Source organism: Mauremys reevesii, linkage group 11 (genome assembly GCF_016161935.1).
Source record: "Mauremys reevesii isolate NIE-2019 linkage group 11, ASM1616193v1, whole genome shotgun sequence".
Classification (NCBI taxonomy): domain Eukaryota; kingdom Metazoa; phylum Chordata; order Testudines; family Geoemydidae; genus Mauremys; species Mauremys reevesii.
This window is the reverse complement of record NC_052633.1, coordinates 6,678,081-6,701,604: the sequence shown is the minus strand read 5'-3', so window position 1 is coordinate 6,701,604 and position 23,524 is coordinate 6,678,081. Positions and strand designations below refer to the sequence as shown.

General features: G+C 50.7%; 1 long non-coding RNA gene across 1 annotated transcript in view; it reads left to right on the top strand.

Annotated features, from left to right (window-relative positions):
- LOC120374324 overlaps positions 1-22,755 on the top strand; it is a 38,708-nt gene extending 15,953 nt beyond the window's left edge. Inside the window, exons 6-7 of the long non-coding RNA XR_005586006.1 lie at positions 21,496-21,582; positions 22,432-22,755. This is a non-coding gene — a long non-coding RNA (uncharacterized LOC120374324). The remainder of the gene's footprint in view (positions 1-21,495; positions 21,583-22,431) is intronic.
- The last annotated feature ends 769 nt before the right edge of the window (positions 22,756-23,524 follow it).

Genomic DNA, 23,524 nt, shown 5'->3' with positions numbered 1-23,524 from the left:
TGCTTGGTGGAGATTTTTTAGGTGTTGGTCTCTATCTGTGGGGTTAGGGCAGATGCGGTTGTACCTCAGTGCTTGGCTGTAGACAATGGATCTTGTGGTGTGCCCGGGATGGAAGCTGGAGGCATGAAGGTAGGCATAGCGGTCGGTAGGTTTTCGGTATAGGGTGGTGTTAATGTGACCATCAATTATTTGCACCGTAGTGTCTAGGAAGTGGACCTCCCGTGTAGATTGGTCCAGGCTGAGGTTGATGGTGGGGTGGAAGCTGTTGAAATCGTGGTGGAATTTTTCCAGAGTCTCCTTCCCATGGGTCCAGATGATGAAGATGTCATCAATGTAGCGTAGGTAGAGAAGGGGCGTGAGTGGACGGGAGCTGAGGAAGCGTTGTTCCAGGTCAGCCATAAAAATATTGGCATATTGTGGAGCCATGCGGGTGCCCATAGCGGTGCCACTGATCTGGAGATATATATTGTCATCAAATCTGAAATAGTTGTGTCTGAGGATAAAGGCACAGAGCTCAGCAACCAGTTGTGCTGTGGCATCATCAGGGATACTGTTCCTGACAGCTTGTATTCCATCAGCGTGTGGGATGTTGGTGTAGAGAGCCTCTACATCCATGGTGGCCAGGATGATGTTTTCTGGAAGGTCACCAATGCATTGTAGTTTCCTCAGGAAATCAGTGGTGTCACGGAGATAGCTGGGAGTGCTGGTGGCATAGGGTCTGAGTAGAGAGTCCACATATCCAGACAGTCCTTCAGTGAGAGTTCCAATGCCCGAGATGATGGGGCGTCCAGGATTTCCAGGTTTGTGGATTTTGGGCAGTAGATAGAATAGCCCTGGTCGGGGCTCTAAGGGTATGTTGATTTGTTCCGGTGTTAGTGTAGGGAGTGTCCTGAATAGATGGTTCAGTTCCTTAGTGTATTCCTCAGTGGGATCTGAGGGAAGTGGCCTGTAGAATTTGGTGTTGGAGAGTTGTCTGGCGGCCTCCTTTTGGTAGTCAGACCTGTTCATGATGACAACAGCACCTCCTTTATCAGCCTCTTTGATTATAATGTCAGGATGGTTTCTGAGGCTGTGGATGGCATTGCGTTCTGCACGACTTAGGTTATGAGGCAAGCGATGTTGTTTTTCCACAATTTCTGCCTGTGCACGTCGGCGGAAGCATTCAATGTATAGGTCCAGACTGTCATTTCGACCCTCAGGAGGAGTCCATGTGGAGTTCTTCTTTTTGTGCTGTTGGTGGGAGGGTAACTGTGTATCAGTGTACTGTTCAGTGTTGTCCTGAAAGTATTCTTTGAGTCGGAGACGGCGAAAGTAGGCTTCCAGATCGCCGCAGAACTGTATCATGTTGGTGGGGGTGGCAGGGCAAAAAGAGAGTCCCCGAGATAGGACAGACGTTTCTTCTGGGCTGAGTGTGTGGTTGGATAGATTGACGATATTGCTGGGTGGGTTAGGGGTACCACGGTTGTGGCCCCATGTGGCAGGTAGGAGTTTAGACAGCTTACAGTCCTTTTTCCTTTGTAGAGAGGTGAAGTGAGTGATGTAGATCTCCTGTCTTATTTTAGTGAAGTCCGTTTGTATGGAAGTTTGGTTATTGATGAGAGTCTCCAGGTTGGAGAGCTCTTTTTTGATATTTTCCTGTTTGCTGTATAAGAGGCTGATCAGGTGGTTCCTCAGTTTCTTTGATAGAGTATGGCATAATCTCTCACTGTGGTCTGTGTAGTATGTAGATAGCAGTGGATTTTTTACCTTTAGTCCATTTGGTATGATGTCCATCCGTTTGCATTTGGAAAGGAAGATGATGTCTGTCTGTATTTGTGCAAGTTTCTTCATGAGGTTGATGGATTTCCACTCCATACGGCTAAATGCAATGCCTTGCATGGTGTCAAGTATCAGAGGGGTAGCCGTGTTAGTCTGGATCTGTAAAAGCAACAAAGAATCCTGTGGCACCTTATAGACTAACAGACGTTTTGCAGCATGAGCTTTCGTGGGTGAATACCCACTTCTTCAGATGCAAGTGGTGGAAATTTCCAGGGGCAGGTTTATATATGCAAGCAAGAAGCAAGCTAGAGATAACGAGGTTAGTTCAATCAGGGAGGATGAGGCCCTGTTCTAGCAGTTGAGGTGTGAAAACCAAGGGAGGAGAAACTGGTTCTGTAATTGGCAAGCCATTCACAGTCTTTGTTTAATCCTGAGCTGATGGTGTCAAATTTGCAGATGAACTGGAGCTCAGCAGTTTCTCTTTGAAGTCAGTAGTGCATTCACAAACCCCTGTGTGGCCTAGTCACTGGAGGGAAACAGAGTCACAGTGTGTAAACCAGGGTTACAATTACAGATTGTGTCACTCAATGCACAGGGCTTCATCCGTTTGTCACTTAGCTTCCACTAAATAATTTAAAGTTTTCTGTCCAGTTCTATGGTTTGCATAACATCAGTGAGTCAAAAAGTGCAGGCAGAGAGAAACAATGGCCCCGATTCAGCAAAGCACTACTGCCTGTGTTCATGTCCCATTGACGTAAATGCTAATAAAACGCGGGTGTGAATTTGTCATATGGACTGAGTCAGTGTGACTCCGTGTCACTCTTGTTGGCTCAGGTAGTGGTTAAAATCCCACTCCAGGAGTTAGTTGCCACCTACTCTATAAAATCTGCTTTAAGCACTTGGCTTAAATACAGTCGTTGCCCAGTCATGTTATAACATGGTTTGACCTTGCATGTGGGACTGTGTAACAGTAACAAGCAGCATCAGTCTGTACTGACCCTCATCATGTGACGGGCTGCAATAACTCTGGTCATGTGACTGAGGTCAGCTATGGAGGCTGGTCTCTTACCAAGACTCCTTTATTACAGCTTGGCTCAAACCATGTGATAAGGTTAAACCGTTGTTCTTCACCTATATAATGTGCAACAAAAGGCAGATGTTGCACTGTGTCTGTTTAGGACCTGATTCAACAAGGTGCTGAGCACTTTCTGGGAAGTAACAAGTCATGAGCTCAGCATATGGCAGGATTAGCCACCTAGTAGGAGTATATTCTGAATCCGTGTGCCCTTCAATGGAGGAGGTGTAGTTGAAATGCTCAAGTAGGGATGTCTTGTTTATATATAAAGTGCCAAGCAACTCCATGCTGAACAAACCCAATGTTCTGTGGCAAATTAGCCATTGTACAAAGATCAAAGAGATTTCTTAGATAGATGAAATCTACCAGCCCTGTGCCTAGGAAACTGACCTATGCCGTTTAGACAGGCAGTGCAGTCCAGTGGTAGTGCACTGGTGGGTAAACCAAGGGAGATGGGATCTATTCCTAATTCTGCCACTGACCAGCCACATGACCTTGGGCAAGTCACTGCCCTGCTCTGTGCCTCAATTTACCTTCCCACTCCTTGTCTTATCTATTCAGATCATAAGAGATTGTCTCTGCCCCCAAAGTGCTTACAGTGCCTGCCACAATAGGGCCCCCATCTCAAGTGGGCCTTTTGGAGCTGCTGTACTAGAAATACATAATAAAAGCACAATACTTATGGGGACAAAAGCACGGCAGCAGAGACAAAATCCATCTGGGGCCACTGCAAGTTAGGACATCTGGCGTAAATTGCTAGTCTAATTTCTCTAGTGACAATTCCAGCTCCCGGCTGGGCAGGGAGGCTGTCTGATGGAACAAAACCGCACCATCTATTCTAACCCAAGATGTTCCAGCAGACACACAACCTTCTGCTGACCAGAGCTGCACTAACTTTGCAGCACAGGCCACAAAGCATGAGCAAGAATGACAGCTGCTCACTGCCAGCATTTCTCCTGAGCAGAAAAAGAACTGCCTCAATTTTGTCTTCATTCGCAGACATTTTCTTGTGGCTCTACTATCATTCCTATAAACCACTTTGAGGCTAACTGACTACTGCAATCTGGCACTTCGGTGGCAGGTCCCCGGGCGGATGGACCCCCAGCCGCTGAATTGCAGCCGAAAACTGGGAGCAGAAGGACCCCGCTCCAGGGCCCCGAAAAACTCTCATGGGGGCCCCTGCAGGGCCCAGGGCCTGGGGCAAATTGCCCCACTTGCGCCCCCCCCCAGTGGCCCTGACTGCAATTCTACATCTGACTACCCAGCAAGCGCGTACTGCTGCATGCTAGGAAATTGACAAGCAGACACATCAAAACCTTGGGCCAAATCCTGAGCTGATGTAAATTGGCAGAGCTCCATCCATGTCAACAGAGCAGCACTGATTGACACCAGCTGGAAGTCTGGCTCTTCGTGGGCAGCTTCAGTTAAAACCAGGCTGTGATGGTCCTGCTAGTGAAGGCAGGGGGCTGGACTCGATGACCTTTTAAGGTCTCTTCCAGTTCAAGGAGACTGGTATATCTCCGATTATTATTTTATTATTTTTTTAATATTATGGTTCATTGCATGGTTTGTTTCTTGACAAGCTAAATACCACCAAGTAATTGTTTAAGCGATATGTGATGAGGGCACATAGTCATCTGCATTGTTTTAATTTCAGCCAATGAGCTTGACCCTGCTCCCAGTGATGCAGGTGCTTTGGCGCTGACTGGACTGGAAGGAGGATGAGATCAGTACCTCACAAGATTGCCTTTGCATCGAGCATCCGTTCTCCTGAAGTGAGAAAACACGTCCTTACTTCCTACTTCGCCCACGCTGTCTTTATTGCTTCTGCATTTCAGCTGCACAGACTGGCTGGCTGATGTCATGCATTTTTAAGGCAGCAATCCCCTTTTAAAAAAAAGAGAGACCTCATTTCTTTTCATTGGTGCCGCGATTGAAACCAAATGGGAGGTTTTAAATTGGAGGCTAAGCTCTAGGAATCGTGGATTCACATTTCTATCTGAAAGGCACCCAGAGCACTGCGAAGTCATGGCCCTGGATTCCAGTTCATCTCACTACATTTACTTTATAAGAGCACATTACTTTATAATTGCACATCCTGGAGGATCAAAGCAGCAGAATCATTTTGTGAGGAAGAGTGAAGAGCCCTGTGGTGTTTGAGAATCTCCCCCAAAGTGAATGTTAGATGTCTCGGCTAAGAGAAATGAGAGTCGTAAAGCCATTAGCAATTGACCCAGGACTCAGCAGAGTTGGGAACAAACTGGAATTGCAAGCTATCACTTTAAGAGAGTGAAGTGGAATGGAGGTTCCTGGTTCAGCTTGCAGGCTAAGGGACTCTGTAGGGAAGCATCTGGCAGTAGCAGTTCAGGCAGGAAAGAACCAGTCTACAGTCAAGTGGGTGAGTTGTGTGTCTCTGCCTTAGGGAGCAGCCTGCTTTGTCTCTCTCTGTATTTGGGTTCTTGTGTGTGATCATTCTGATTTCTAAGAAATAAAGTCTTGTTATGCTGCAACCTTCCAGCAAGGGTATTTATGTTTTAACCTAATTTCTTTGTGCATGCTGTGAAACATAAAACAAACATTAGCTCTGTGGCCATCTTATTCTAAGACCAGCCTCAGAGTAGGAAGGAATACATACTCAACACACAATCAATAATGTAGACAAGGCACAGGTGTCTTCACCACCAAGTCTTCTAACTGTGTCTCTGGATATTTTATATGGCACCTAATACCCACAGCATCTTAATGACATGGCTTCTCCCACAACCTGTCCATGCCAGTCCCTCTTAGCCTGTGCTGTGAAACCTGCCTGATGGGGATTCTTTACAGCCCCTTTTATTTTTTAAACCCTTTGGATACAAGTGTATTGTTCTGATGCTGCAGGAGTCTGTGCTTTTCCTCCCGTAGTGCAAACACCACAGAGGGACTAAGCAGCTGTTTGGTTTCTCACTGGAGTATATATAAATCACTTTGTAACCTCGGCTGAAACGCTAGCTTGCAGTTTCTTGCTTCGCAAGAGTTCTTTGTCATTCACAACAGCTGTCCACTTCCCATACCTGCTACTTTGAACCATTCCCCTGAGCTGAATTATGTCTCTGGTAGCATTGCTGTTGGAGGCCTCTTAGCCCTTTTACACTGATAGTAATAACCTCTGCAGTTAAGCTGCAGACATAAACAGGACATAGCAGCAGATGAAAAGAGAGATCTAGTGGTAGAAATCTAACATGCCAAGATCTACACAGCACTTGGAATGGAGCAAAATATTGCAAGAAATAGTATTTAAATGAAGCATGGTGTAGTGGTTAAAGCAAAGTCCTGGGAATTAGCAGCTCTGCTTTCTATTTCTACCTCTGAGTAGCTGGGTGACCATGGGCAAAATATTTAAATATTTTCAAGCTTGGCTGGCCAGACGTAGGGTTCTAAACAAGCATGGCCCTTCTTTCAGAGCACCTGGCGCTCAGTGACTCCGTTCGGATTGAAGTGTTTAACTTTCAGCTCCGAGCTGTAGATTTTGGCCAGAACCCATTTGTGCCTCAGTTTCCCTGTCTGTAAAATAGGGAGTGACACTCCAGGATGCAATACACCAGTGTGGGGGGAGGGGAGGTTGTGTCACTGCCTGTCCTCTAACCTGGGGTGCCTCACAATGCTTTGCTGCCATAAGTCCCAACCTGGGCTGCTCACAAACAGCCAAACAGCATGCAGGTTACATCCTGAGTGTCTGTGTATAGCTGCAGCCTGCCAGCCACACTCCAGTCACACTCTGGCTTCCCCCAGCCTGGGTTACCACCTGCAGCACATTCTCAGTCCTGGATTTTCAGTCCAGTGTTCTGCACTGTCCAGCCCTCTCCTGGGTTGTTCAGATATTAGAAGAGGTCCATTGCCCTATAAGGGGTCAATATACAACAGTCTGCTACTTTAATTGGAGTTACATAAACTGCTCAGTTCACACAACACTCTATTAGCTTTTATTAAAGAAGAAAACAAGTTTATTTTACTACAAAGAGAGATTTTAAGTGAGTCCAAGTACAAGGCATTAAAGTCAGAAATGGTTACAAGATAAAACACTTCCTAGTAGCCAAGACTTGGTTCAAGGTCAAATCCGTAGCACATGCTCAAATTCTCAGGTCAAGATCAGCCCCGAAAGTCCAAAGGGCTGGTTCCTTTGTCATCTTAGGTGAAAGAGCTTGAGAGAGATACCTACCCTGGGATGGTTTTGCCCCTCACTTTTATAGGCCAGTCCCACTTTGAAGTGAATTTGTTTTAGGATTAGCATTCAAAGCTAAGTTTATTCGAACCATAAAGGAGGTGACATGGAGGCTGGGGATGAAGTGCCCTCTGCCCTTTCTATGCTGAAACACAGATTTGTCTTATAGAATATCAGGGTTAGAAGGGACCTTAGGAGGTCATCTAGTCCAACCCCCTGCTTAAAGCAGGACCAATCCCCAGGGAGTTTTTTGCCCCAGATCCCTAAATGGTCCATTTCAAGGATTGAACTCACAATCCTGGGTTTAAGCAGGCTAATGCTCAAACCACTGAGGTATCCCTCCTTCCCCGAAGTGAGGGCTTGAACCTGCATCTCCCTCCTACCAGTCCAGTATTCTAACCACCAGGCTACAGAGTGAGCCTTGTTTCCCTCTTGCTGTCTCAAGGACCCTGTTTACTACTTATACAGAAACTGAGGTACACACACAATCTTTTGCTTAAGACAGACCTGCTTAACCACTCCTGCTTGATCAGGGCTGGGTGAGTTTGAGCACGTGCTACCAACATCACACGGGGGAATTCATCACTTTACATGTTATGTTGCCACACACAGTTCACCATGAAGCAGCAAAGAATCCTGTGGCACCTTATAGACTAACAGACGTTTTGCAGCATGAGCTTTCGTGGGTGAATACCCACTTCTTCGGATGCAAGAAGAAGCCTTGCATCCGAAGAAGTGGGTATTCACCCACGAAAGCTCATGCTGCAAAACGTCTGTTAGTCTATAAGGTGCCACAGGATTCTTTGCTGCTTCTACAGAACCAGACTAACACGGCTACCCCTCTGATACTTGACAGTTCACCATGATATTACTGACCAGCAAGTTATTTGTTTTCAAATGATACCGCACAATGATATTTTGCACAAAGATTACTACAATAGTGAGTGAATCGGGTGTGAATACAGGGGTGCATTTAGTCACATGGTGGTAATGATAGTTCCCCACCTCCCTACAGACATGGATATTTTTCAGATCTTCAGAGAGAAGGGGCTATTTCAGTGCAAACAGAGCCACCCAATGGTTTCTTTGCAATGTTGTTTGACCAAAAATACATCCTCTCTCCCCATGAACATGTGAGAAGGCAGATCAGCACTGTATATTGCTAACGCTGTTGCAAGCATCACAAAACATTTTGGGGAGGGTCAAAGGTGTGTGAGTGGGGAATGGAAGTTTCCTTTGCAAGTACGAGAGGCTGAGGAGGGGAGAAGAAGAAGAGAGCCAAGAACAGGTTAACTCATCATTTCAGCTAGCTCAGTCGGAAGATAAGATGCTGGCCCCAGCTGCTCAAGGACACTGCTCACAGCCGAGACAAATGGGGGCTTGAGGCTTTCCCGAGCAGCCTTGAGAAAGAAAAATCCAACTGCACGGACCTGCGAGACAGCAAGGCCAGCAAAGAAGAAAACAAAGTCCAGGGTTGTGGAAATTTAAAACACAGATGAAATGACTCACGTCCCTGGAACCAGAGTGTTTTAGGAACGGTGAAAAGACTACAAGAAGCCACTTTGGACTGGCACAAAGAGCCCTAAGAGCAGAGGTACACCCCCAAAGGAACCTAGGACTTAAAACCCTCCTGGGAGGGCAACAGCAGACCAGGACAGCACTCTCGTCCATCCCTCCCCTCCTCTTCTTCTGACATTACACCCAGGCCTGGCCAGTCTTGGGTAGTGTGTGAGTACAAAAGTGGGTTAGGGCTTGGGGCACTAACACTTTCTTTCTTCCTCCGAGTAACGTGGGAGCATTCCCAGCACTCTCTGCTGTTATTTTATTACTTTATTAATAAAGCTTTAAAATTTAGATGCTTAATGTGTTCCATCATCTTTCCGTCCAAAAAATCCTGTGGCCTCATCCTAATCGCCTGACGCCCCAAGCAGATTGGTAATGAAAATCTGTCACACCCTCCTATCTGATTTCTTTGAAAAAAGAATTTTTTAGTTTTTCTCTCCCCTCCACCCACGTTTTCAATAGCAAAGTGGAAAAAAAAACCCAGAACTTGTGCTCCTAACTCCCCTGGGTGCTTGTGAAAACTCTCCCAGAGAAACCAAGTAACTTGTCCAGGAACAGAGTCAGGAACAGACCCAGGTCTCCCAGTTTTCAATACCACATATTAACCACTAAACCATGCTGCCTTTCCCAAATGGGCTTGTGGCCAAATGGGGCTGGCTGGGGGCGGGGGGTGGCTGGGAGCAGGGGCTGGCGGGGGGTGGCTGGGGGCCGGTGCTGGCTGGGGGCAGGGGTGGGGCAGGGGCAGGGGCTGGCTGGGGGCAGGGGGCAGGGGCAGGGGCTGAATGGGGGCAGGGGCTGGCTGTGGGTGGCTGTGGGCAGGGGTGGGGCAGGGGCAGGGGCTGGCTGGGGGCAGGGGCTGGCTGTGGGTGGCTGCGGGCAGGGGGTGGCTGGGGCAGGGAAGGCGGGGGAGGGGCTGGCAGGGGCAGGGGGTGGCTGGGGGCTGCGGGTGGCAGGGAAGGCGGGGGAGGGGCGCAGATACTCACACGGGGGGGGGGGGGCTGGGAGCAGCAGGACGCAGCCGGGGACTCACCAGGCAGCAGCAGCAGGAGCCCCAGGGCCAGAGGTCCGAGGAGCAGCAGCAGCAACAGGGCCAGGAGGCAGCTCACATGGCTCCCGCAGCGCAGCGCAGCATGGCGCTCCCTGGCGGCCGGGAGGAGGAATTACACCCTTCTCAGCCAGAGCCCTTCAAAGCTTCCCTCGCAGGGAAGCCAGTTATCAAGCGGTTCTAAAACCGCTTCTAAATTTAACAACCGGTTCGTGCGAACCAGTGCGAACCGGCTCCAGCTCACCCCTGTAGAGGCTCCAGGGGATATAAAGGCCCAGATCCTCAGCTTGTGTAAACGGACACAGCTCCAGTGAAGTGGTGATTTACATCAATCGGGTACCTGGCCCATAGTGTGACCCCTGATTCTGGTGCATCATGGGAGATGTGGTCCAGTCAGGGAGCTCGGTCTATAGGCCAGAATGGGGGGTATGAGGCACCGAACTACTAATCCCAGCGCTGCGGCAGGTTGGGTGGACTTAGCTTAATGTCGAGCCCACTCGAAATAAAATGTTTCAACTTGATTTTCTTGGTACAGAAATTGGAGCTGAAAACGTTTTCCTGCAGGAAGTTTCACTTTTGTGACAACCATCAAAAAATCATTTGACAGAAAATTCCCAGCCGGCTGTACAGGAGAGTGTTCTTCCCACCAAAGGCTGTAGCACTAGAATGGAGGCAGGAAGAACTTTGTGAGAGGCTGGCCAGGATCTGACACAGCGTGCCGCCTTGGTCCCTTCAGAATCTGCTCAAAGGAAGCCAGGGAAAGACGGTTACCCACCTTTTAGTAACTGTTGTTCTTCGAGATGTGTTGTTCATGTCCATTCCAAGCAGGTGTGTGCGCGCCGCGTGCACGCCAGCCGGAAGATTTTCCCCTAGCGGCGTCCGTAGGGTCGGCCCTGGCACCCCCTGGAGTGGCGCCAGTGCGGTGCCCTATAAAGGGGCCTGCCGACCCTCCACCCCCTCAGTTCCTTCTTGCTGGCACTCCGACAGAGGGGCAGGAGGGTGGGTATTGGAATGGACATGAACAACACATCTCGAAGAACAACAGTTACTAAAAGGTGGGTAACCATCTTTTCTTCTTCGAGTGGTTGTTCATGTCCATTCCAAGCTGGTGACTCACAAACCTGAACCTAGGTGGTGGGGTCGAAGTTCACTGCTGACTGGAGTACTGCACGACTGAAGGCTGCATCTTCTCTAGCCTGGTGTGTAATGGCATAGTGCGATGTGAACGTGTGGATGGAGGACCACGTGGCAGCTCTACAAATCTCCTGAGTCGGGATCTGAGCCAGGAACGCCGCAGAGGAGGCCTGCGCCCTAGTGGAGTGGGCCGTGACCGGAGGGACAGGGGTCTTAGCTATGCGGTAGCATTCCCAGATGCAGGCCGCGATCCACGAAGAGATTCGCTGAGAGGAGACCGGGAGCCCCTTCATCCTATCCGCCATCGCGATGAAGAGCTGAGTCGATCGTCTGAACGGCTTGGTACGTTCAATATAAAAGGCTAGGGCCCTGCGGACATCCAGGGAATGTAGCCTCCGCTCCATACCAGAAGAGTGTGGTTTTGGATAAAACACCGGGAGGAAGATATCTTGCCCCATGTGGAACTGGGAGACAACCTTGGGGAGGAAAGCCGGGTGAGGTCTAAGTTGGACCTTATCCTTATAGAAGACAGTGTATGGGGGCTCGGATGTTAACGCCCTGAGCTCCGACACCCTCCTGACCGAGGTAATCGCCACCAGGAAAGCGACCTTATATGATAGGTACAGCAGGGAGCACGAAGCCAGGGGCTCGAAGGGAGGCCCCGTGAGGGCGGAGGGGACCAGGTTGAGGTCCCAGGTAGGAGCTGGTTGACGAACATGAGGGAACAGCCTGTCCATGACCTTGAGGAAATGACCAACCAGCGGGTTCGCGAACACCGAGGTGCCCCTCTCTCCCGGGTGGAATGCCGAGATGGCTGCCAAGTGAACTCGAACCGAGGAGAGGGGAAGGCCCAGGTGTCTGAGGTGGAGCAAATAGTCTAGGATAATGGGGATCGGGGCCCCCAGCGGATCGTGACCTTGCTGACCTGACCAGATGGAGAAGCGCTTCCATTTGGCCAGGTAGGTGGCCCTGGTTGATGGCTTCCTACCACTGAGCAGCACTTGTCTGACCTGCTGGGAGCACAGCATCTCCACCGGGTTCAACCCTGGAGCATCCAGGCTGTGAGGTGGAGTGATCACAAGTTCGGGTGGCGGAGGCAGCCCCGGTCCTGCGTGATCAGGTCCGGAAGCAGGGGCAGCGTCAGGGGCACTCGAGCAGACATGTGCAGGAGCGACATGTACCAATGTTGGCGTGGCCACGCCAGAGCTTTCAGGATTACACGTGCGTGGTCCCTGCGGATCTTGAGACTCACCCTGTGTATCAAGGGAATCGGAGGAAAGGCGTAGAGCAGTCCTTCCCTCCAGGATTGGAGGAAGGCGTCTGACAGAGACCCTGGGCTACGGCCCAGGAGGGAGCAGAACCACCGGCACTTCCTGTTTTCCCGTGTGGTGAACAGGTCTAACTGGGGAAAGCCCCAGAGCCGGAAGATTGAGCGTACTACGTCCCAACGGAGGGACCACTCGTGACCCCGGAATGAGCGGATGAGGGCGTCTGCCAGGCCGTTCTGTTCCCCCGGAAGGTAGAACGCTGTCAGGTGGGTGGCATTCTGAACGCAGAGGTCCCACAACGCGAGGGCTTCCCTGCACAGGGGAGAGGAGAGCACCCCCCTGTTTGTTGATATAGAAGACCGCCGATGTGTTGTCCAAGAGGACTGAGACACATCTGCCGGCCAGGTGAGGTTGGAAGATTAGACAAGACAGGCGAACCGCTCTCAGCTCCCTGACATTGATATGCAACTTGAGGTCCTCTGGCGACCACAAGCCTTGTGTCCTGAGATTCCCCAATTGTGCTCCCCATCCCGGATCCGAGGCTTCCGTCACCAGGGAGATGGAGGGTTGAGGGGCGGCGAAGGGAACGCCCATGCACACCTTCTGTGGGTCGAGCCACCACCGTAGAGAGCTCAGCACCACATGGGGAAGGGTCACCACTTGAAGCGGCCCCTCCTCAGGCGCATCCAGCCCTTTGGGGTCCTGCAGCACATGGTACTGTGGTTGCAGGGCCGGTGCCGGTTCTAAATGAGGCACCGCGACCGGTACCGGGGTCGCCAGTGAGCGGCTTGGCGTGTCGGGTGGTGCCTGCTGAGTTCAAACCGTAGTCGCCGCCGGTGCCGCTGCCTGGCTAGGGGTGCTGAACTTCGATGTGGTACACCCCTGCCTGGTGCCGGTGCCGGTGGAGGAGGCAAGTGCGCTGGGGCCTCTGATGTCAAGGAGACTGAGGCCGTCCTGGAGCGAGGACCAAACGCCTGGCCCACCAACTGGTGGTAGGCCCAGGGGGTCCAAAACGGCCACTGGGAGGGTGGTTGCCATTGCTGCTGCCACTGCGGGTAACGCTGGTGACTCACCCCCGAAGCCAACCTCCTGCTCCGTGACTGGCTGGAGCAGTAGGAGTCCACCTCTGAGTCTGAGGTCTCTGAGTAAGAGGACCTGGGGGGAGTGGCACCCAGTGTCACGGGAGAGTGGTGCTGAGGTGGTGGGGAGCTTTCTCTCTGGTCCGGTGCCGCCTGAGTGGCGCGGGGCGGGGAGCAAGGCGACAACATGGCCGGCTTGCCCCTTGATTGTACTGGGGGACGGGCTGTGGTTGGCAACTCCCTGCTACGGTGTGAAGAGGCCAGCACCGGGAGTCCCAGCAAGTCTGAGGCTGCCTCGAATGCCTCCGGCGTCGAGGGGAGATACATGTCTCCGCTGAAGTCCGGGGATCTTGGCCGGTCCGGACTCGACCGCCCTCTCTCCGGTGTGGGAGTCGACGGCGCAGCCGAGGGCTGTAGCCCAGCCTGTCCGCTTGTACCGGTGGATGGCGTCAGCCTCTGGAGGTCCTGGCGGGGTGAATGCTCCTTCACCGGCCTCTTCTTCTTAGCGGGCACCGGAGAGGGTGAGCGGTGCCGTACTGAGGCCGACTTCCTATGACCCGACTCCCTTCAGTGCCGGGTTTTGGAGGGTTTGGGCTGGGCCCTAAGTCCTGATGCCGGTGCCGGGGCGCTTCGCACCGAAGAAGACGTGCTGGGCACCGCATCAGCCGGCTCCAGGTCCGAAGGTGGCCGCAGGGCAGCCTCCATCAGGAGGACTCTAAGTCTTTGAGCTCTGTCTTTAAGAGTTCTGGGATGGAAGCCCCTGCAAATAGTGCACTGGTCCCTTTGGTGGCTTTCTCCGAGGCACCTCAAACAGGCGGAGTGCGGGTCACTCTTTGGCATGAACTTCCTGCAGTCTTTGCAGAGTTTAAACCCGGGGGACCCGGGCATGCCCCAGCGGGGCGACGAGAACGTGTGGGAGGGACCCCCCAACAACTAAGAACTATGTACAAATGATCTAAATAGACTAACTATATACACGGACTATACACACGAGGATAGGACACTGCTAACTTGCTATCCGCAAGCGAAGTTCCAGCTAGCTGTCACCGGCGGTAAGAAGGAACTGAGGGGGTGGAGGGTTGGCGGGCCCCTTTAATAGTGCGCCGCAGTGGCACCACTCCAGGGGGCGCCAGGGCCGACCCTACGGACGCTGCTAGAGGAAAATCTTCCAGCTGGTGTGCACATGGCGCGCACACACCTGCTTGGAATGGACATGAACAACCACTCGAAGAAGAACCTATCTTCCCCCAAGGTCAGGTAACTGTGCTGTGGAGAAAGGTCTGGCTTGCAGGTGCTGGAGCTGAGACTTCTCTTGTGCTATTGGTGGTTCTTGCAGTCTGAGGGGAAATCACAACCTCCAAGTCAGACCATGAGGCAGTTGAGATGAGACCCAGGAGGAGCTGGAGTCACGATCTCTTCCTAGGTGTCGGCACTAGAGACCTGTAGAGAGGATTTCTTGGACGTTTGCAAAGTGTGACATTGCTCAGACACAGCCTGACTTAATACTTGGACTCTCTCTTCTCGGTACTAGCTGATTGGTATCAAAGGAGAAGTCTCTAAAAGCTTCAATGTAAAGACGAAGCAAATACGCCCATCAGGGCTAGGTCACAAAAGCATGGATGTGAGGAGTGCAAGGTGGCTTTTCATAGACGTTCATGCAGGGTTTTATGCAAACAGGACCTTGACACAGACTCTTCTGACACTGAGATATGCCATTAGCCAGCAAATAGAGGCTGCTAAGAAGCAAGTGAGCATCTATTAAGATTACTCTGCTTAGATCTTCATAGACCTCTGGCAAACAGAGCACAGCACCTCGCTAAAACAGGACCCACATTTACCTTGGTGCCACTGTGCATTTTTTCCTGCTCTTCATCACAGACCCAATGCTCTACAGTAGGTTTTACAAGCCATTTGCCCCTGAATCCTGCATTAGGATTCAATAGTGAATGCTTCCCTCCTGCATGGTTGGAAATTGCACCCTTATAAGGTCTGCTTGTGTGTGTGTGAATCTTGCCAGTCATTTTTTGTCTATAAGAGTGACATGGAACATTTCAGTGGAATAGGGTTGGATAGTGTTTCTGAAGACCATGACTGGGCATTGCTATGAGAATTCAAGAAGAAGGGGGAGGCTACCTTGTATACGATGAGCTGACCCAGAAGAAAACATGACCAAGATTTTATAATGTTATTTATTTTCACCCTTACTTTGTGCCAAGACCTTACTTTGCAGACATGTGTAACTGGGAACTGCTTCCATTTAAATATTAGTTCTAATGGTGTAATATTGATTGGCACCTTAAAAGGTTGTGCACTGGGAGGTGGATTCAAAAGCCAACAGCCAGGAATCTGTCACTGAACAATAACATGGCAGGTGGTGCCTTTTTGTCACATCATTGTAATCTCCTTTTGTGTATCTTCATTTGTGTCATATTAAGACTAGATGAAAAGACATCACCAAATAGTCATAGGGCAATCTCCTCTTCCCTCTGTGCCTCATTGTTCCAAAAACTATTTTAGGAAAATTCCACTGGATGTGTTTCTTCTCCAATACAACCACATTGTTCTTTTTCCCTGCTGTTGTATGTAACCCTTGACTGAGGACCAGGGCCGGCTCTAGGATTTTTGTCACTCCAAGCAAAAGAAATCTTGGCCGCCCCTCTTTTTTTTGTGCCCCCCCTGCCCCACCCCAACTCCACCCCTTCTGAATCCCTCCCCCAAATCCCCATCCCCGCCTCCTCCCCCGGGCATGCCGCATTTCCCCCCCATTGCTTCCTGAGCCCCCCGCGACCTCCTGCCCTAGCTCACCTCCGCTCCGCCTGCTCCCCCGGGTGCGCCGCTGCGCCGCTTCTCCCCCCTCCCTCTCAGGTGAGGGAGGGGGGAGAAGCGGAGCAGCAGCACGTTCAGGGGAGTAGGCGGAGCGGAGGTGAGCTAGGGTGGGGGGGCGCAGGAAGTAACGGGGAGTAGAGGAACCATTCCCTGCTCCAGCTCACCTCCACTCCACCACCGCCACCTCCCCCAAGCACCCCACCACTCGCCTTCTCCTCCCTCCCAGACTTGCTGTGCGAAACAGCTGTTTTGCACACAGCAAGCCTGGGAGGGAGCGGAGAGAAGCGGAGCGGCGGTGGCGCACTCAGGGGGGCAGGCGGAGGCAGAGTGGAGGTGAGCTGGGGCGGTGAGCTGGGGCGGCGGGGGCACCTTTTTCCCCATGTCCCGGAGTCGGCACCTATGATGGCCGGTGCCAGAATGCTGCCCCTAGAAATGTGCCTCCCCAAGCACCTGCTTGTTTTGCTGGTGCCTGGAGCCGGCCCTGCTGGGGACAGACAGAGCTTTAATACTCATGTGGAAACGAACCTGGGAGCAAGTGCACTCTATCTGAAGTTAGCCACACTTCTCAAGGTACCACACTCTTGCCCAAGAGGGGTTGAATCTTAGTACACTTGAGGGTAGGATACAGCTAGAACTGGTGGGAAAACGGGGTTTGTTCCTGTGGAAAATTTAGAGGGTTTTTTTAATCACATTTTTTAATGGAAAATGTTTAGTATTTGGCAAAAAATAAAAAATCTGAAATATTTCAATTCTGAAATGTTGCTACATACAATGAGTAAAGGATGGGCAAAGCAAACAAGATTTAAGGGCTTGTCAAGGGCTGTTATAAAGAAGATAGTGATCAATTGTTCTCCATGTCCACTGAAGGCAGGATAGGAAGTAATGGGGCTGCAAGGGAGATCTAGGTTGGATATTGGGGAAAACTTTCTAATGATAATGGTAGTTAAGCACTGGACTAGTCTTCCAAGGGGGATTGTGGAATCCCCATCACTGGAAGTTTTTAAGAACAGGTGGGACAAACACCTGCCCAGGATAGTCTAGGTTTACTTGGTCCTACCTTAGCGCAGAAGGCTGGACTTGGCTTCTTGCGGTCCCTTCGAGCCGGACATTGCTGTGATTCTGTGAAGCTGGGCTAAAGGCTGGTATGTAGCTGAGTCACCCAGGTGGACCATCAGAAATTCAGTGTGACGCGGGGTGTGTAATACACTGAACAAGTGGGTTCCCTTGGCTCTGTTTCATGGACAGTATGGCCAAGCACTGAGATTTAGCAGCCTCTTTCTGAGGGGCAGTTTGGGTAAGTGGCAGTGATTCTGGTCTACCCTAACAGAAAATAAGGGCCCAGTATCATTAACACCAGTCAATAGCAGAAGTGAGAACTCACAGTCTCCTGGCTCCCATCCCAGTGCAACTTCCCCAAGGGTGTGTTGGATGGGGGAAAGCACAAGCCACCACCATTTTGTCTGTGTCTTATCTAGAGCAGTGACAGGGAGGGAGTGGGATGTTTTGGCAGCAAGCCAAGGTGGGCCCTCCACCACACAGCCCAGCAGCAGTGTGGACAGACCTGCCCTACTGCCAGGAGTCCCGACAGATGTGGGGAGGCAGAGGACCTGACCCACCCCAGACATCACACTGCCAGCCCCTTTCCTGTTTAAGGAAGGGATGCTCCCCCGGAGCAGGAGTGCTGGCCAGTCACGGCTGTGGGTGGGGTAGAGAGAGCACGCACCGTTCATGCCCGAGCCCCTGCTGCTGCTTCTGGAGGGAGGAGCAGGAACCCAGGGAGCAGGCTAGGGGCACAGCCAGGCTGGGAGAGCAGCCCAGACCCAGCACAGGTGCCAGGATTGACATGGTGATGTGCAGCAGAGCCTGGGATTCACCCACACAAGCTCACGCTGCACTCAAGTGCCAGGAGCAGAAGGTACCCGGCTTAGGTCTAACCGTGGGCCTGTTTGGATCCTTACTGGGCTAAAGAGCAATCCTCTGCCTATCTGGGTGTTGGGGACTCTGTACATTGCTCCTGCTGCAGCGGGAGAGTGTGTGACTCCCCTAGTACTGACTGAGGCTTTGTCTCTGCCCAGATAACTGTTGGCTTAGATCTCAGCGTGGGACTTGTTCCTGGGGTTACTTTCTGCTCCCACAGAGGTTGTGGAAGGGCAGAGGAGGTTACTCACCCTGTGCAGGAACTGAGGTTCTTCGAGATGAGTGTCCCTGTGGTGCTCCACTCCAGGTGTCGGTGCGTCCCTGCGCCTTTGATCGGAGATTTCTGCAGCAGTACTCGTACCAGCCACGCATGCACAGAGCCTGCCCCCCACGCTCTGAGTATACCTATTTAGTGAGCATGCACGGCCGGTCTCCTCAGTTCCTTCTCTACAACGGAGGCTACCCCAACTCCGAAGTAGAGGGGAGGAGGCTGGGTAGTGGAGCACCCACAGGGACACTCATCTCGAAGAATGTCAGTTACTGCACAGGGTGAGTAACCTCCTCTTCTTCGAGAGAGATGTCCCTGTGGGTGCTCCACTCCAGGTGACTTCGAAGCAGTGTGTCTCAAGGAGGTAGGGACTTTGGATCTGGTAGGAATGCAGTAGATAGTAGAGCTCTGCCTAATCGTGTGTCAGAGACAGGGCCTTGAGTAAGGGCATAGTGTTTAACAAATGCGTGTTCGGAGGACCAAGTGGCCACTTTACAAATGTCAGTCAGTGGAACTTTATGTAGGAAGGCTACAGAGGTAGCTACAGATCTAGTGGAATGAGTTCTGGTGGATGCTGGAGGTGTAACTTGTTTAATGTGATAGCAGAGTCGGATGCAGTCAGAGATCCAGTTTGAAAGTCTCTGGGTAGAGATAGGCCTGCCTTTGGAGCGCTCCGCGATGGAGACAAAAAGTCTAGAAGAGTTTCTAAAGCAGTGCTCCCCAACCTTTTTGTGGCCAGTAGCACATTCATGTTTTCAGAAGAGTGTGGCGGGCGCCAACAATTTTTCAAAGCTTATTTTGTATTTGTACATTAAATAATATGAAAAACATCGTATTTAATATTACATAATATATGACTCCATAAGATAAAAGGGTAATTTTACATGTAAAAAGTATTAATTAAATTATTTGGCAATTACTCTTTCACCTTACCACGTGAATTTGTTCTTTTTTATCTACCTGTAAGAAAAATTAAAGGGTTTTTACAAAATAAATATCATAAACAGTTTTCATCTTATTTATTTAAAAAAAGTAAAACATTGTTGAACTGTTGGTCCAAATATATTTATTATTCTTACTTTAACATAGAATGAAGCCTGCAGCCCCGGAGTTCTCTGTCCCCGGCAGTCACGGGGTTGCAGTTTCTCTCCGGCTTAAGCCACAGCCCCGCACCTGCCGGGGACCGAGAACACCAGTGCCTGCACCCTGCAGACCCAGAGAAGCCGGAGAGAAGCTGCAGCCCCGTGCCTGCCAGGGACAGAGAACACCAGTGCCTGCACCCTGCAGACCCAGAGAAGCCGGAGAGAAGCTGCAGCCCCGTGCCTGCCAGGGACAGAGAACACCGGCGCCTGCAACCTACAGCCCCGGAGTTCTCTGTCCCTGGCAGGCACGGGGCCGCAGCTTCTCTCCTCTGCTGGGCACTAGCCGGGCGCACATAAATGCCCTGGAGGGCGCCATAGGCACCACGTTGGGGACCACTGTTCTAAAGGGTTTGGTTCTATCCAAATAGAAGGACAAGGCCATGCGCACATCCAGCGGGTGCACTGTGGCTTCAAAAGAGTTTGCATGAGGTTTCAGGAAGAAAGTTGGTAGGTGTATTGGCTCATTAATGTGGAATGAGGCGTGAACTTTTGGAAGAAATTTGGGGTGTAACCTAAGGGTAACCTTGTCCTTGAAAAAGAGCGTATACGGTGGATCTGCTATTTCTCCTGCCCATCTGGCGGAGGTAATCACCACCAAAAAAGCTGTTTTCATCGAGAGGTGTAACAGGGAGCAGGTGGCTAAGGGCTCAAAGGGTTGTTGGATTAGACAGGACAATACTAAATGAAGATCCCACGGAGGGGTAGGTGGTTTAATGTCTGGGTATAGGGTTTGGAGTCCTTTAAGGAAACGCTTGGTGATGGGATGAGCAAAGACTGAGGTATTGTCGATTGTGTCATGACAGTTTGTAATGGCAGGTAAGTGGACTCTGATGGAGCTGAAAGAAAGGCCGGATTGCTTAATGTCCAATAGGTAGTCGAGTATGCGGGAGGAGGGGTGCGGACATAGGAGAAAGTTGTTTAGTTGAACACCGTTCTGTGAATCGCTTCCACTTTTGGAGATAGGTGGTACGGGTAGATTGTGTAGGAGCACTCTTTGAACTTGGTCAGAGCAAGCTAGTTCGTTTTGGGAGAACCATGCAGGTACCAAGCTTTGAGATGAAGCATGGAGAGATTGGGGTGAAGAAGCCGGCCGTGTTGCTGCGATAAAAGGTTTGGAATGAGAGGCAGCGAGATCGGTGGTCGAATTGACATTTTGGTGAGGAAAGGGAACCACGGTTGTCTTGGCCACGATGGGGCAATCAAGATCACCCTGGCAAGGTCCGTTCGTATCTTTATGAGGACCCTGTTGATAAGTGATATTGGGGGAAATGCATAGAGTAAGTCCCAGTGCCATGGGATCATGAATGTCTCTCTGAAGGAATGTTTGCCCAGTCCCGCTCTGGAGCAAAAGTTGGGGCATTTCGTGTTTTTCGCAGTTGCAAAAAGGTCTATGGTTGGGTAACCCCAAATGCGGAATATGTTGTAAATGATTCTGTCATCTATTTCCCATTTGTGTTCCCAGGGAAAACGTCTGCTTAATTCATCCGCAGTGGTATTCATCACTCCGGCGAGATAGGCAGCTGATATGCGGATGTGGTTTGTAAGGCACCAATTCCAGAGTTTCATGGCTCCAAGCAAAGGGAATGGGAGCGAGACCCTCCTTGTCTGTTTACATAAAACATGCAGGCAATGTTGTCTGTCATTATGCATACATGTTGATTCTTGATTAGTGGGAGGAAGTGACAGCAGGCATTGCGTATGGCTCGAAGTTCTAGGACATTTATGTGCAGGGAGGTCTCAGTGGTAGACCATAGCCTGTGGACTGTTTGGTGAGAGATGTGGGCACCCCAGCCTGTGAGAGATGCGTCGGTAGCCATTATCAGAGATGGAGCGGTCTGGAGAAAGGGGACTCCAGAGCAGAGGTTGGAGGGAACTGTCCACCATAGGAGAGAGTCTTTGAGTAGGAAGAGTATTGCCAGAGGTTTGTTTAGCAAATGCACGTTTGGTTTGTAAACCGTGGCTAACCAAGCTTGGAAGCACCTCATGTAGAGGCATGCATTTTGGATCACGAAGGTGCATGAGGCCATGTGACCTATTAGTTGGAGGCAGTCTCGGGCGGTAACCTGGGGACTGTTGCCAAGTTTTGTAGCCAGAAGTTTTATGGTGTTGAATCGGTCGGGTGGGAGAGATGCCAGCCCCGTTCTGGAGTCGAGATCTGCTCCTATAAACTCCACGTGTCGGGTAGGACGTAATGTGGATTTGTTTTTGTTTATATGCAGACCAAGAGATAGGAAACAATCGATGGTGAGTTGTGCGAAGAGGAGAGCTTTGTCGAACATGGAGGCCTTGAGAAGGCAATCGTCGAGGTAAGGGAATATTATGACCCCTTTTTTCCTGAGGTAGGCAGTGACTACCACTAGGAGCTTGGAGAAAACCTGGGAGGCGGTGGAAAGGCCGAAGAGTAGAACCCTGTTGGAAGTGCATTGAGCCGAGGGTAAAACGAAGGAAACGTCTGTGGGCTGGATGGATGGTGACATGAAAGTAGGCATCTTGAAGGTCGAGGGCTGAAAACCAATCACCCTGCTCTAGTGCTGGGATTATGGTGGTGAGAGTAACCATCTTGAACTTCTGCTTTTTGATATATTTGTTGAGCCGCCTGAGGTCGAGGATCGGTCGCCATCCTCCAGTTTTCTTTTCTGTTAAGAAATAATGGGAGTAAAACTCTTTCCCCTTGTGACATTCGGGCATGAGATCTATAGCCCTCAGTTGAAGGAGATGTTGCACTTCTTTCCGGAGGGGTAGCTCATGAGAGGGGTCCCTGAAGAGGGACGGGGAGGATGGGTGGGTGGGAGGTAAGGAGAGGAAGGGGATAGAATAACCAGTTGTGACGACCTCTATAACCCACTCGTCGGTGGTAATGTTCTGCCATTGATGAGAAAATGGCCGTAGGTGGTGTCCAAAAATAGTTGCAGGTGGTGCATGCGCTGAAGTGGGAACGCTGTTTTCAAGACCCTCGACCAAAGGTTTAGATCTGCTTATTAGCTGGAGGGAGTTGAGGCGCTCCAGAAGAATTGGGGCGACGACGCTGATATCTAGATCTCTGGCGTTGCTGTTATTGTTGTTGTTCCTGAGATCTATGGAAGTGCTGTGTATATATACAGGGTAGCGTGGACGGTGGTAAGGTTGATATCTATACTGTCGCCTTCTGGTCATAGGGGTTTGGATTCCTAAAGACCGGAGGGTTGCCCTTGAATCCTTCTTTGAGTGAAGCACATCATTCATGGTGGAAGCAAAGGGTTTGTCACCGTCGAAGGGAAGATCTTCAATGGTACTTTGAACCTCACGAGGAAAAGAAGAAGAGGAGAGCCATGAACCTTGGTGCATGACCACTGCAGTGGCAGTGGATCTTGCTGCTGTATTGGCTGCATCGAGGGCTGCTTGAAGACCTGTACGTGATATGATTTGCCCCTTGGAAGCTAAGGCTGTGAATTGTTGTTTCTTTTGTTCTGGAATGTCTTCAATAAAGTCCATGAATTTGTTATAGTTTTTGTGGTCGTACTTAGCAAGAACTGCAGTATAATTGGCAATATGAAATTGTAAGGTTGAAGAGGCATACACTTTGCGACCAAGGAGGTCCAAGCGTTTACTTTCCTTGTTGGCTGGGGTGGAGCGGAAATACTGTTGTTTGTTCCTTTGGTTGGCTGCGTCCACTACCAAAGAGGTTGGCGCAGGATGGGTGAAAAGGAATTCGGAGCCCTTAGAGGGAATGAAGTATTTACGGTCCGCTTGTTTGCAGGTAGGCTGGCTTGTGGCTGGAGCCTGCCAGATGGACTTAGCGGGTTCCAGAAGGGCTACGTTGATTGGTAATGCAACCCTAGATGAAGAAGAGGGTTGTAGAATGTCCGTTAACTCATGCTGTTGCTCAGGGACTTCCTCCAAATTAATTCTAAGCTCGCTGGTAACCCTTTTAAAAAGGTCCTGGAATTTTGAGAAATCGTCCGAAGATGTTTGAGGGGAGGGAAGTAAAGCTTCTTCAGGCGTTACTTCTGTCGCTACTGGACCAGGAGCAGGACTTGATTGGTCCAGCAAGTGTGACGGTGCTGCCAGGTGTGTCATATCACTTGGACGTTCGTCTGGTGGTGGTGCTAAGCAGGTGTCGCGCCTGGTCGAAGTGGAGTAGCGGGTGTGCTGCCGGGGAAAAGATGCCCATGGGGCCCAATACTGCCATGCTGGTGGGAAGGGCATAGGTGGTGCCATCCATGGGTTCACACACCAGGAGGCAGGATCTCGAGAATAGGCTGAGGTAAT